The 15,747-nt window shown below is 45.9% G+C and overlaps 1 non-coding gene across 1 annotated transcript; it reads left to right on the plus strand.

The window, feature by feature from the left end:
* Positions 1 to 15,283: 15,283 nt before the first annotated feature.
* Positions 15,284 to 15,357, plus strand: TRNAD-GUC (transfer RNA aspartic acid (anticodon GUC)). The gene has a single exon. It is a non-coding gene; the product is annotated as a tRNA-Asp (tRNA).
* Positions 15,358 to 15,747: the final 390 nt, after the last annotated feature.

Raw genomic sequence — 15,747 nt, forward strand, 5'->3', positions numbered from 1 at the left:
CGCGCCCCCCTAGCCCAAACCGAATTGGACTAGGGTTGGGGGGGGCTTTCCTTCTCTCCTCCTCCTTCCCTCCTTCTCCTACTAGGAATAGGAAAGAGGAGGGGAGTCCTACTTGGACTGAGGAGTCCTAGTAGGATTCCCCACACCTGGCGCGCCCCCTAGGGCCGGCCACCTCTTCCCTCCCCTCCTTTATATACGTGGCCAGGGGGCACCCCATAGACACACAAGTTGATCTTTTAGCCGTGTGCGGTGCCCCCCTCCACAGTTACACACCTCGGTCATATTGTCGTAGTTCTTAGGCGAAGCCCTGCGCCGGTAACTTCATCATCACCATCGCCACGCCGTCGTGCTGACGGAACTCTCCCTCGACCTCAACTGGATCGATAGTTCGAGGGACGTCACCGAGCTGAACGTGTGCTGATCGCGGAGGTGCCATACGTTCGGTACTTGGATCGTGAAGACGTTCGACTACATCAACCGCAATGCTAAACGCTTCCGCTTTCGATCTACGAGGGTATGTAGACACACTCTCCCCGCTCGTTGCTATGCTTCTCCTAGATAGATCTTGCGTGATCGTAGGCACAATTTTTGAAATACTACGTTCCCCAACATAAAGAGTTCAACTAGCGTTCCGAAACCCCATCGCACGCCGTTTATTTGGTGCGCCCCTTCCGCGCGCCGCACACTCGAGCGCTCGCGCCGCACTCTCTCCGCCGCGCCACTTTCGCCCCGCTCGCGCCGCCGCCGGCGAATTGACCCGATGGATGGCCACGTCGGCACCCCCTCACTCCTTCCTACACCCGCGACCCCTCCGCCGCCGCAAACCCTAGCGCGGGGAGCTTTGGCTTCGCCTCCGTCGGTGCTCCTCCAAGCACCGGTATCGCATGCGGCCTTTTCATGCCGCCACGGACGACCTCAGCGGCAGGCGGCGTCGCACTGGCGCCCGCCGTGAAGCCACGTGCCCCCCTCTCGAAGCTCCCAAATGCGTCGCGGGCGAAGAAGGGTAAGGTATCCGTGAAGAAGAACAAGGCGACGGACGGCTCCTCTAGGTCGTCGAGGAAGAAGCTTGCAGGGCGTGCGACGGACGCGGCGGCAGCTGCTCGCGCGTGCTGCAGTTTAGTATTTCAAAAAGAATTGAGATGAAAGTGATCGAAAGTTATCTCCCGTAGAAGGAGCTATGTTTGCGAAGGATCGAAGAGAGCGTTGAGGGCGCTAGCAACAGCGTGTTTGTTTCAACACAAGAAGTGCCGATCCAAGCTTTAAGAACTCAATCGTCCGTCCGACCGAATCACTCGTTTATGGCTCTGATTCCAAGTCAGGGTTTAAAACAGCGGTGACCCAGCTAGTTGAAAAGTTTTTACTTGGAACACCAGACATGAGAGCCAGCTACAGAGACAGCTAATGATATCAAAGTTGACGAAACAAGAGAGTTTCATTCAATTCTTTTCAGAGTGTACGCCTATGATCAATAGTTCCTTATGTAAAGGATCTTTCCCTTCTCATATTCTATTCGAGAGTTATCAGTATTTAGCAAAGCTGTTCCTATCTAACGGAGGGCTATTGGATCAAATGAAAAAACATTGTTGAGAAATAGTAGCCACCCGAAGTAGAGGGAATCCAACCTTGCCCAGTCGATGCTCAAGTGGCCCAAAGAAGCAATCTGAAAAGGGAAGAGCTTGTTCTGAAGGAACCGCACTCAAAGGTAATGTTTACTTTATCAAATCATTCTTACTCCTTGGTTACCCCTGATGAAACGAGCCTATTCATTTGACCATTCACTAGTTTGTAAACTACGCCTACTTCATGCACATAACTCCGCTCTACTGGAGGCTTGGCATGCTCGAAAAGAAAAAAAGCGGAGTCAATCTTTTCAAATTCCTTGCGAACAATACCGAAGACTTGCGGCGTGTAGTTGCTTGCGTGAGATTTCTCAAGATTGTAGAAAGGGGTTTTTAAAACAGGTTCCTTCCGTCTGAGAGGCTTTGCAATCCAACTCAGTCTCCTTTGTGTGCGCGCACACGCAAGCCAAGTTTCACTTTTAATACCCTTGCCTTCCCGACCACGGATAGGCTGCGGGGCTTTGCACTTTGGCCCCATTGTGTGAATACCACATCAAGGTGACAGGATTCGAACCTATGGCCCTCTGTACCCAAAACAGATGCGCTGACCAGACTGTGCTGCACCTCGTCCCCCCCTCAGAACATATGGATCTACCCGATCGATAAAGAAAAGAACCGCAGCGCTGTCGCCCACCCCGCTTTGGGCACGGGGAGGCGAGAACCACCGCTTTTAGGAAAGAAGCCTACAATTTGATTCTCGTCTCGTTTCACTTGCATTTTCTTTCGTTCAGTCTCGTTCTGAGAGTGGAATCGAACCACTCACTCCGTTTGGATTTCGAGTCCAAAGGGCCCAGCCAGCGAAAGAGGATTTACAGTCCCACGCAGCCTGCCAGAACCTTTTTCTTGCTTGATTTTTATACGATTTTTTGAGCAACTAGCGCGAAAGCCGTTGCACGTTAGCGCATCCGTTTTCTTGCTTGATTTTTATACGATTTTCTGAAGTGATCTGTCCAACTAAGTAGAAAAGGACACTAGAGTGTGGCTACACGTGGTATAGGGCTGCTCGTCCCGCCTGGTGTTGAGAAATGACATCCAATCTTTCGGTACCTATAATATATTCTAGGTGGATAAACTTATTTTTGATCAGCATCAATGGGAGATCTGATGTTTTAGAATGACCTTCCCCCGATCAGAGAAGGGGCTTGGTCTGGAACGGATTGAGACGGAAAGCGGTAATCAATCGCCGCGTGGTGGAACGCTTGTTGGAGAAGGGTAAGCGCCTCCATGTCGTAGGGGTGGGTAGGCCAATAGAAGACTAGGGAACTTAGCCTAGCCACTCAGTTCTGCCCCGAGCCAAGTCTATTTAGTGTCAGCGAACACATACCACTATCTATATATAGGTTTTTCTTTTTCGTAGAGGTTGTCGCTTAGGTCCTTGGACCCTTCCTTCATGAAGCTTGAGGAAGCACTCACTTTTCTATCCACGGCATTCTTGGTTCTGCACTTAGTCTTGAACCTATGTTGGTTTGGGACGTCAATCTCATTCGTCAGCGGTGTGTGCCGCGTACTATGATTGCTTTCTTCTTGCTGTCAAATCCCAGTCTATCTTTCACTGAGCTTCCTTCGCTTGGAATTCAAAGTCCAAAAAAAAGAAAGAAAGCGTACTGTGAGGTATGAATGATCAAATGTCTAAGGGTGTCATTGAATATCATGGGGTACGAACTTCTAAGGTCATGGCGTAGGGTATTGGATAGGCTGGTCCGCTGGTCGAAGTCATTGCAGGGTGTGCTACGGACAGCTATTGTTCCAGGGCATTTCCTTTCTCTCGTCATCACGCCAACATACACAAGGCTTGCCTTCACAGGGCCCCACCTTGACTTGCCATCATGGCTACACTCTTTTCATCAAAGCAACTCTTCTTAAGAAGACCCCTTGGTCCCCACAACGAAGTTCCTCCATAGAGAACCGAACTGCACAACACCATCGCAAAGGTTTCTTCGTAACTCGATTAGTCTCACTCAAGAGAACTCATCTACACGGAAGGTCTTTTAAGTGCCAGTTGTACCCGCATAGAAGTTCTGCGCCCTCAACTACACCAGGATGCCCCCTGCAGTAGCATCACAACTTTTCTCACCATGGACAGCTCGCCGGTCTTCTTGCATCAGCCACACCTAATCACAAATGACCTTGGCCTCTCCATGCTCGTCATTTACATTTAAACTGCACACCCCCTTGTTGAGGTCTTACTCCAAAGGTACGGCCTCTAGCACATGACCATTCCTCACTCAAGTCATCGACACCCTCGTCGATGTACGTGTTGAAAGAAGAAATTCCACTATCTCTCAAACGAAATGAGGTTTTTGAACTCCTATATAACAGAGTTTCATTGATGCCAAAGGGGGTTTTCCTCAAACGATTGGAACCAGAATAAAATAAAAAAAAGAATGAAAGAGTCAATCTATCTTAGTCAAGGCGCTCGCTCTGCCACAAAGGGAGGCACTGGCAAAATCTAAATAGAAAAGAGATGTTTCCAATTAAACCATAGATGTCCACTTCATACTTATAGTATTCTATTTCGGCTTGCTTGGGTTCATTCAAGGCATCTTCATATCTATTAAAGAAATCAATCAGCTCCTAATTAGGTCCCCCAAGGCGAGCGAAGTGACGTTTTTATTTCTCTTCCTCCGGTCAGAAAAAAAAAGATTTATAGGACCGGATGCATAACAAGAAAAGACAGAATAGTAGTGGTGCCTGCGCGCAAACAATCTTAGAACTGAGCTCTTGTAAAGGTGGGCGTTCCTACGCTCAAAGCCCATATCTCAGATGCATGCCCATTGGAATAGCCCATCACCAGGATGAAATTATCCATTTAGCGCAGTTCCCCTTTCCTCTCTTCTTATATCAACTTCACATCCTAAACACCAAAAGGAAGGGAGAAGCGAACTCGACCTGGTGGTTTTTTATCATTTCATTGACCTTCGAACCGCTCTTGCCCTCCCCTTTCACTTTCTTTCCTAAATGTGTGACTGATGCCAATCCCTATGTTGTACACTCTTCCACTAACTAGAGAGAACCATGCCTGAAGTAGAAAGAACCAATTACAAGTGTTCATAGTGGTCTAATAAAATCAACCCTGACCGTGAAGGTTCCTAGTGTTGATACCAGTTGTTGGAGATAATGGTAGGAAGCAACAAAACAGAGAGAGGATCAAGTGTAATCTTAACTACATCTCAGCTCTTATACAAAAGCTTATGTTACAATACATGGTACCAGTCCAATTTATAGAAAATAGCAAACCGACACAAAGTCATTATCGACTCAAGTAACAACTATTTCGATTTTGTTCACAGCTCATTCCTAGCTAAGACATAACGGCGGGTAGGCAAACAACTTGATTCAGGTCAATACAATACTCTTCTTCGAACTTGCAAGCTTGGGACACAAGCGTAAACTGAAAAAGAAGTAAGACCAGGTACACTGCTAAACATAAGTATAAAGAGGTGGAAGGCTGGCTGTGCTTGTGCTCACCTACAGGTCTGTCCCAGCATACAGTATCGAAAAAGACTGTCTCTTATTTTTGATTTGTCTGAATCAGCGTATATTAACTAATACTACTTTATCCAGTCAATAATGAATTGAAAGGTCGTCTTTAATTCAAAAGTGCATAAGCAAGCAAGGAACGGAAGGCATGCTAACTACACTACTAGAGTCAAGAAAAAAAACTACACTACAAACCAAACTACTTGAGTAAGAATCAAAGCTTATTGAAGATGCTAGAAAATCTATGAACAAGTACCAGGTTAGTAATTCAATTGTGATATCTTCTGCAGCGTTTTCTCTCTGTTGCTATTCTCAGCACTTTTGAAAGTATCTATGCAAAGGAATTAGTATTAAGAATAGCTTGGTTTGGTGCAAATGTAATATAAAAAAGGCATTCCCCTATATGCTGTTAGATGTACTGCAAAAAGGTCAAGTTAAAGAAATATTAGGAAAATTGTTTCGGCTGTCTGTGCTATCATTTTTCTGGAAGCTTTTAAGCCTGTTGTCCAGATGCTGCTGCCTAAAAGTAGTTCTTTTAAATTGTTTTCTTGTGGTCTTGTTCTCTGTATTGTTTTTGGAAACAAAGTACTCTGTATTGTTCATGTGCTGAACTTCATAGTTGGAGGTAGCACAGCAGCAGCATCTACTCTCACCAGGTGCCTTTCGCCAAGGATACCGTCAACCGATTAAACCTTTGCTAATGGTGGAATCGCCAAACCTTTGCCCATGCCGAAAAAGAAGCCAAGTCCGATTCAATAATTACCTTTCTTTTGTCTCTATCTTTGAACTGAATCAGAATCAGAAGAAAAGCAAGGCTATCCTTCGTTGCACACCTAATGGAAAGCACTGGCTAGATTTCCGATGAAGGAAGCCGTCTACTAACCGGAATACTACAACAGAGGACAAAACTAGGGACTTCGAAAACGAGGATAGTTTGCCAGGTAGGGATACCGTTGTTCGAATTGAAAAAAGATACCTTTCCCCAGAGAGATAGGATTCGAAAACAAACCATTCATGAAACTCATGCAGGAGCATGCGGTGGTCACATTAATGGACATGCGCTAGCTAAGAGAACTTCTTAAGTTAGGGTACTTACTATTGGCTGGCTTACTATGGGGAAGGGGAGAAGGCAAGCCGCGTATGGATTGATCCCTAATTCAGTTCTTTTTTCGTGGTTTTCTTTCCATCTCACAACTTCCATTTCTTGAGCCGACCTTGCCCGCTGGAGGTATGATTCCGATCTTTGAATCGAATTGGATTTTTTGTCTTAAAGTGAGGGCGATGAGTGGGGAAGGAAGCTGACGATTTTATTAGTGTGTAAGGTGGCCCCGAGAGCTGAACCAAAGCCGGCCGTTTCGAGACCAGGGAGCTTTAACAGTTTCTACTTAAACTATGTGTTCAGCTATGTGTTCAGATTATGCTATTTTATTAGTAGCTTTCGGTCTCGATTCGCCCTTACCTCGGAGGGATCAACTACTTCGCTTAGGCAAAAGATTGAAAAAGTCTGTATCTGTCTACATGTGCCTCCGTCTATGTTACCCCTTCCCCGGAAAGGAGATTATACGTTTAGTAAAAAAATTCGAGAATAAAAAATCAAAAAGAAAGAAGAGAAAGAACTGGGAGTTGGCGCCTACATAACAGGTAGCTTGCTTACCAAGCCGTCCTGGCAAGCTCCTACAGTTCTCTTATTACTCTTGACTTGACTTATTAATAAGAAAACTACTCACTAACAAAATGAAAGACGATCTAGAATCTACCCAAGAAGATAGAGAGTCCCACATACGAGAAAAGGTCACAAATGGAGTTGAACCAAGTAACATTGCAAAGGCATAATGATAGTAGGGCCGGGATATCCCCGCCCTCCGAACCGGACGTGAGGGTCTCCCCTCATCCGGCTCTCCGCAGGGGAATCTCCACTCACTGCTTCCCCTAATATCCTCCCTTTACCACATCATGGGGGTTTACAGGAGATCCCAGAGACTCGCTCGGAAAGGCTGCTATACCAAACATTATTACTTAACTACAAAGAAAGAAAAGACTATAGTAGTCACTAGACTGACTATAGTAGTCCGTCCGGCTGCTCTTGCTTAAATCATTACTCTTCATTCTCCCGTGCTCTAGCAATTGCGCTCCCTAGACCACTACCATTTAGTTAGGTAGGGACAATCAATCCATAGTTACGGGAATAACGGAATGCATGGGGATAAAAAAATAGAAAAATGAAGATTTTCTATGAAATCCTTTCTTTCCATAGATGTATCTGGTCTGAGACGGTACAGTACTCTACGAGAGGAATGCAATTGGATGGATGGTAGAGGGCTGCCTGCGCCCAAAAGCGATGATTCACTTGTCCCCTTGTCTATAGGGACCTTGTGGCATACAACCGCCACGACTCCTGCGTTATAGCCGCCCCTTTCTCTCTTTCTTTTGACTGCCTCGTGGACGGACGAAAGAAGGGAAGTTACAGAAGGGGGCAGTGAAGGCTCGCCAAGTAGACAGCAAGCCCCCACCCCGTCAGTCCTGTGTTGCCGTAGCGTGCCCTACTTCAATAAGGTATTACCTCGCCGATTTTAAATGGGATGGGATTGGATTCATTCACTTGCATTCCTGCTAGCACTACAAAAAGCTCCGGTCTTAACGCCCCTACGGAAGCTGTGCAGCCTTTCCTCGGGTTCGTAGAGTCGGGTTTCCCGTTTACCCACAACGGAGGAGCCGCCCCCACCAACCAAAGCAGGTAGGCGGCCACGGTTCATAACGCACTCTTCGCACAACAGATCCACTTTGAAGTTGACTTATTTGCTCGGCCAATCGTCGGAATGTGTACGAGATACCATAAGGGCCCAATATCTCAATAGCACCCTTGTCTAAAGCTTCGAATGAGACTGAATATCCGAAACGCAGGAACGATCTGACTAGAAAGTCATTCAAAACTTGATCGAAGAACCAACGTTTATTGAATAAGCTATAGAGTCGATTACAAAAAGTACTAGTTTGAAAGGCTCGTTGGAATTGATCCGCTACGAGATTTACATTATACGCTAGAGAAGCACCTGAAGTACTAAACAGAATAGGTATTAGTTTTGTAATGGTTGGGGCAGCAAACTCGGATTCGGCAAGAATCTCATTTTTTGGTAGTACGAAGGGGGAATTGGCCCAAAAATTGGATAGGGGTAAAGACGCAGCCGGGTGCCGGCGGCTTATTCAAGTGCCCCCCGAACTGCGCGAAATGGTCGCCTATTACACGGCTCACAAACTCTGCCTGGGGTGGGGCTACCTATTATTCGTAGGCGGTACGTACGGCGCACGCAGGGCCTCGGTTTGCTGCGTGGACTGTCTATGCATTTCCTACAGAGTGTAATGGAACCCAGCTCAGCTCCGCCGAGCCAAAAGAAAAGAACAGAACAGCCGGAGGCGAAGAGTAGAGTATAGCCAAGGGGCTTTCGTCGTCCGTAAAGGACCTAACGGAAGACCGTGCTCCGAAGTGTGCACTTCGAGTTTTGTTTTAAGAACACTTGGCCTTACCCCTTCATTTTGAGCCATGTCTAGGTAGAATCGGCAAGATTGAACCGAGGCCCGCCCGGGCACCGCCGGGGGACAACCAGACCAACCAGTAGGCTTTCTTTCCGAAGTTTCCTCCCGGGGCCCTTAAATCATTGAATTCATAGGCATAGGGGCGTCCCAGGCAGTGGTTCATTCAATGAGAAAGAAAGACAGGAGGGCAGGATTCGTCGTGTCGGGCTAATTCATTCTGGGAAAAAAGGGGGAAGGGAGTCACCCGACGGTAGGCATGAAATGAAACTTCTTATCTTAGGTACGGAATTCGTCCACATTAAGACACCAACCTGCCCTTGACAAGTCAATAATCAATCACTAGATTTAGGATCACAAGCCGATGCGATGCTTCACGTCGAAATGGGTTAGTCTGCATCTGAGAGACCCCGCCTAGCTCTGAAATGGTTTCAACCTTTCCTCGACCTCATGGAATGAACTAACTCATATGCAGTGAGCATATTATCATAGACATCCCTCACGATAGCGAACTTGAAGAAGAAGCTGTTTCGACATCTACTTTATCCCAAGTGCAATAATGCTCCAAGTACGGGTTTTCGAATTCATTCCTCGCTGACCGCGCGTCATCTTCAGTTCACGATTGAGGCTCAGATGGAGACTGATGAGATACAGGCTCTGGCTAAGGTTGACATCCAGGCTCTGGACAAGCGATAAGAGATACTTTCTGAAGGATCCAGCTAAGAAAATGAAATGGGTTAGTGGGAACAAGCAGCTAAAGCGCAAAGGTAAGGATGAGCTCGAAAAGTGCAAACTTGAATGATAGCTAGTGGTGGATTGAGACTTTTGAGCTTCTCCATCGATCACTTTTGCGGAAGCTGAGTCCTTTCTTTTTAAGCAAGTTCAAATCCAGCAAAAAACGAGTATCAATCTGTCCCAAGTGCGGACAGGAGAAGCCAGGTCGGATTACGACATTGAATTGAATTGAGTGGCCCCTTCCCTTCGCATCACAGCATCAACCCTGATCACCTCACTTTACGTCAATATTGGTGAGCATGCCACAAGATGTACGATTTGATTGGTTCCTCAAGTGTCTAAGTGTAAGTTTCAAGTATTCTTCTTATGATAGACTGAAGGCTTATCGGCGCGCAAAGGTTCTCTGGATTGGTTGTGGTGAGCGCTGGGCGAAGGATTGTCAGTGTAAAGCTATTGTTCAACTCCATGTTGTTCAGGAAATGGTGGAATTATCGCGGAGTACTGCTGCAGGCTATTCTATGTTACAGGACCATGATGACTCTGCTTCAGATCTAAGGGTCCTCTCCGCTGAAGCTAATCAGAAATCTCCTGCACTCCGTTCCATTCAGTTAGCTTGCTCAGTAGTCCATAATTTTTATGTTACCCTCTTTTCTTGGTCGACTCGGGCAGCACTCATTCCTTTTTGAATGCATCATTGGCATCTCATATTGAAGCTAAAATTGTCATCTCCTGAATCTGTGCGTGCAGGCAGCATCAATTTATCACCTAATGGTATCTTTGTTCTACCGGCACATACATTTCGATTTCCTTGGTCAACGGAAGTCACCTTTTTCTTTTTCCTTGTTTTCGTCATGCGTCGATTCAACATTCGTTGGACTTTGTAGCTTCAAGGACGTAGTCATCCTCTCAAGATTCTAGTCATGATATTGCTTAAAAAGAAGCCCGACTTACCTATATTATCAAAGGACCCAGTCGAGCCCTAACTAGAAAAGTGCATGGGTGACCAAATTTAGGACAAAGTAGGCGCGGAAGATCCACATGCAACGAAACATCCCTCACGAGTTTCAAACCTGACCTTCTTTAAGCTGCTTCGACTACGGGAACCACAAGGAAAACGGAACACGAGTGGGAATGTGGGACTGGGTCCTTCCATATAGTTGGCTTGATGGCCCTTGTGGACAGAGTCTGTTCTCATTAGAGAATTGACCTTAGAACTTTGTGATCAAGACCCGTGGTTAGTCCAGTAGAAACTTGATCTCCGGAAAGGAGGTCCGCTTATTTACTTATCTGAAAAAGCAAAAGGTAGGTAGGCTGTTTCAGAGAAGAGTACGTGGGTTTTCACATAGCCGGATATGAAAAGAGACCCTAATGAGCAGCTTTTTTTATTCATAAACCCTTCTTTCTGTGCTTATGGAATCAGCCAGTGGCAGGTCTTGGCGATTGAATTCATCCCGTTTTACTTTGTTGAGTGCGATCTGGTATTGACTTGCCCTTATTTTCCATCGATCGGGTAGTTAGTTAGGTCCCGCGGACAAGAAGTCCTATATACTGAAATAAGAGGGACTCCTTCCAGGCATCGCCGTTAAGGTGCTCTTTTGATAGATTTCTATACCTTCCCCTCCCTTTCCTCTGTATCCGGGCCTACGCGAACAGCTGCTTGCTTATCGAAGAAGTCTGCTCACATGATTGGAATATGGCTCCCGTATGCATGCTATTCTGGGACTGAGGAATGCCTTTCTATGGTGGACCCTGAGGTCGGACTCTTGCTGCTTGATTCAAAACCGGATTCAATAGCAGCAACATATTGATGATGGTGCCTGAACTACCTATTCTATTACCTTTTGGGAAGCCCCAAAGCCACATCAAGCCCTATGCTATGGGTGAAGGTACTCTCGAGACCGTCTGGATTGAAGACTATCAAGCACCGTAGGTGGTACCAGCATTCCCTGTCGATAGGGCATTCCAATCTCTGGGCAGCTGCCCGCCCTACTTCATTCCTATCTCCTTCGGCGTCAGCCCCATGTACCCCCTTAAACTAACCACTTGAATTGATCAGGATTTGTTAGGTTGAGTGCATTTTCTTCCAAATCCAGTCAATTTCAAGAAAAGTATCGAAAAATCCCGGGGTTAGGCACCTTTTTTCAGTGAAATCTTGTTTTTTTCCCGCATTAATTAGTTATGGGAGAATCCTTGCTTCCTCAATGCTCTTGCCTTCGCGGTCCTATTAAAAGAGACACAAGAGGTTTTAGCACCGGCATCTTTGGATCAAAAGATCATTCCATCCTAGAACCAACACGACGACTTCTCCTTGCCCGATTTGAAATGGTGATGAATATGCAATTAGGAATAATATGGACAGATGAATTATGCGTCATGGAATCTGGATCATTAAAGAGGTAGTGTAGACAGTTGTCTAAGTGTGATCTTCTTATATCCCCACGAACTGTTCAGCTTGATAGACCCAAGGGGAAATAGAATCTCGAAAGGACCTTTCTTGTCCGTAGCCCCGTTGGAATCGAGGGCTTGATATCTCATTGGCATGACTAATTAATGAGGCCGACTGCCTAAGTAGTACTCACGAGGTCCTTGATTTCTTGTTAGTCTGTATCTTTCTCTTTAATAGTATGGTATCCAGGTTCACCTATTTTTTTTTCCGTTGTTGCTCTTCAGAAAACGCGTATAGTAAGTAGTCTTCGTCGATGGGACAAACGCTCCAGTGTATGCGTTACGAGGCAACTAGCATTTTGTCATGGAAGTTCGTGAAAGAATGTTCTTGTTTTCCGTTGGAAAAACCAACGCCGATGTCAAGATCAGTCTCCTTTCCTTTCTCTTTTCGGGAGCAGAGCTGAAAAAGATGGGAAAATAAAAAAAATGATTCAGAGTTCATTATCATGTCGATTCCTCACAATCGCTCTTTGTGATGCTGCGGAACCATGGCAATTAGGATCTCAAGACGCAGCAACACCTATGATGCAAGGAATCATTGACTTACATCATGATATCTTTTTCTTCCTCATTCTTATTTTGGTTTTCGTATCACGGATGTTGGTTCGCGCTTTATGGCATTTCAACGAGCAAACTAATCCAATCCCACAAAGGATTGTTCATAGAACTACTATCGAAATTATTCGGACCATATTTCCAAGTGTCATTCTTTTGTTCATTGCTATACCATCGTTTGCTCTGTTATACTCAATGGACGGGGTATTAGTAGATCCAGCCATTACTATCAAAGCTATTGGACATCAATGGTATCGGAGTGCGCCTCTTAACGAGGGTGATTTAAGTGCAACGAAATGTACCGGTGGTTCGCGAAGCATCTGGCTTACCGGTCATCTCCCATTCCCGTCGTCGAGAGACTAAAAGAACTATAGCATGCCAGAAACGGGGAGTTGAGGTGGTTAGACCTATACCCCGAAATGCTCCCAGCATAGGAGCCTATGGTTCCATTCTTGTTATTGCTGGAGGTACACATACCTCTTCTCGGTGTGGTGGAGCGATATACGAAAAATAGATGCTAAGCCTGCAATGTCCGATAACGGGGCTTCAGTAGTGAATCTATCGGCACCACAGCAGTGGCATACAACTTTGGACCTAAGGGCTGGTCCCGTTACCTTTCGGAATGGGGGATCCCCGTTGGCAACAACCACGGTAGTAGTTGCGGAACTACTGGGCCAAGAGAGGACAACCTGTTGTTCCTGCTCCTCCTTCTTCGCTTCGGGGACGGAGGTCCTACGGTAGGTAAGAGCACGCACAAGCACTTGACTGAAGGGGACCAGCGCTTCTACTCCTCCACCGAGGAGCCGTTCTTGCGAGAAGCAAGGGATGTCGTGAACGGTGGGAGGTCAAAGAAAGAGAATTGACCTCTGAATACAGTGATCCTATGATCTAGATAGACTCCGTCCTTTTTTTAGATAAGGGTGACTCAAGAAATTGGGGGTGGGACCTGCTGGCATAATGCAGGCTGGAACGTGGGAATTCGAGGTCTCATGAACGAGATTTTTTTCGTGGACAAACATACTTTCCGGTCTTTTTTATGGATCCTTTTAGATCTACGGGTCGGCCGTTCACATGAGCATAGGGAATCTATACTCGAGCCTTCGACTTGGCCCCTGGCAGGATAGGTGAGGAATCACTCTTGAGATCTGATCTATTGGGGCCTACAACTTCGCCAAAGCCGACTAGCATCCCTTTCCGTGGTGAACTGGCCGTCCCATACCTTCATTTTGTCTCATGTGTGTTGAACATTGTCTTCCTCGGTTCCAGCTTCACTGATGTAGGTAGGGCTGGGCGAGAAAGGGTCCCCTCTTGCCTATTAGTAAGCGGGCCTTCGATTCCACCGGGGTCTTACGGTCTCATAGAGGGGGGAGAACTACCTAACTAAAGAAGAATAGTGCTCTTTATAAATAAGAGTAGGCGTGGAGAGCTTTTTGCGGGGAAACTTGCAAGTCAAGTTTGGGGGGAGGCGGGCGTCGACCCAACCTTATGAGTATTCGGACTATAACAGTTCCGATGAACAGTCACTCACTTTTGACAGTTATACGATTCCAGAAGATGATCCAGAATTGGGTCAATCACGTTTATTAGAAGTTGACAATAGAGTGGTTGTACCAGCCAAAACTCATCTACGTATGATTGTAACACCCGCTGATGTACCTCATAGTTGGGCTGTACCTTCCTCAGGTGTCAAATGTGATGCTGTACCTGGTCGTTCAAATCTTACCTCCATCTCGGTACAACGAGAAGGAGTTTACTATGGTCAGTGCAGTGAGATTCGTGGAACTAATCATGCCTTTACGCCTATCGCCGTAGAAGCAGTGACTTTGAAAGATTATGCGGATTGGGTATCCAATCAATTAATCCTCCAAACCAACTAAACCGGGGAAGCTGAAGTGGAAATGCAATTCTCGGGTGAGGGAAGGGGGAAGCTCCAGGAAGGCTTCGCTCGCTCGCTCAAAAAGCTCTAACGCTCGTTTACGAGTGGAGTGCATAAGCCCTTATTGAAGTAGGGTGAGGCCTTACTACACGAGCTCGTAAGTCAAGCACAGAACGAGCCTTGTCTACGAAGCTTCGCTTCATCATCTTGCTTGCTTCTGGCGAAGCTTAACGCACTATAACATAGGCATGCATGATGGTATGGTAGGAAGACTCCTTTTAAGGCCGACCACTACGTAGGAGCGATAGGAAGCCAAGCCGTCAAAAGGAAAGGCGAGCAGCCCTTATTGCAATAGCAAACGGCCTACTTATAGCCCTATTTATACCCTTTCTCGGGGACTTCAACGGGCCTTACAAGCTCAATAAATTGCAATTCTTCACCTTTTCCTCAGACAGTGGGAATGCATTTTCTTACTTGATTGACATTGACAGATATGTGTACCACACCGAACAAGCAATATGTCATATGCTTGATGTACCAGCCAAGCCAGCTCTTTTTTTCTCAGTTCCCTTATCCTTAGCGCAAAAGTAAAAAGAAAATGAAAGAGAGTTTGTATTTGCAAATGAAAATGAATATGGATCTAAATAAATTAGATAATCAATAAATAAGAATTGGAATAATAGAAAAAATATCCTTCGCCCCTTATCTCTTCATCATCGTCGGTTCCGTCACTTGTGGTATTCGTTTAGAATCTTGTTGACCCTACTCGCTTACTCCTATTTTACTTATTTCTTTTTCTACATAATTAATTAGAACTTTCTTGAAAGAATGGGGTTCTCTCTGGGGGGGCGCACCCTCTCTTCCTTTTTGAGAAAGATGGGCTTGTTTTTTTTCAATAAGTTCTATTGCTTTGACAAATTTAGTATATAACATAATATATATAAGAAAAGTACTAAAGGCGAAGGGCATTCTGTTGTACAGCTACTTTGGTATAGTTACAAAGGTAACCGGTAGGTGACTGTTGAATCGACAGTAGTTACGAAAGGGGGAAATAGCTCAGTTGGTTAGAGTGCTGGTCTGTCACGCCAGAAGTCGCGGGTTCGAACCCCGTTTTCCCTGCCCGATCTTTCTTTCTTCCCGAGGTCATACCTCTGCCACTTTACCCTGAGTTTCACTAAGGCATATAACCCCATTCGGGTAAGAGGAGCAAGCAGTGGGGAACATCTATTTATATGCGTGTTAGCATCAACAGCATCTTTTTGAAAGTAAATTACATCGATCCTCGGTGCTAGGTACTCAGGTAAGTAAATCCTGAGGATAGAACTAGAGCAAGTAAGCTCATCGCACTATCAAGTCAGTCAGGAACTAGTCTGCCAAGCTTAAGAAGAAGTGAAAAGTAAGCAAGTTGTCATCTAGTGAGGGCTAAAAGACATGGAGAACATCCCCCCTCTATTTGCCAATAGCTTCCGCCTTCCTCTCTTTCATTTCATGTCGGTTCAGCCGAGCCAA

Source organism: Aegilops tauschii, chromosome 3 (assembly GCF_002575655.3).
Source record: "Aegilops tauschii subsp. strangulata cultivar AL8/78 chromosome 3, Aet v6.0, whole genome shotgun sequence".
Classification (NCBI taxonomy): domain Eukaryota; kingdom Viridiplantae; phylum Streptophyta; class Magnoliopsida; order Poales; family Poaceae; genus Aegilops; species Aegilops tauschii.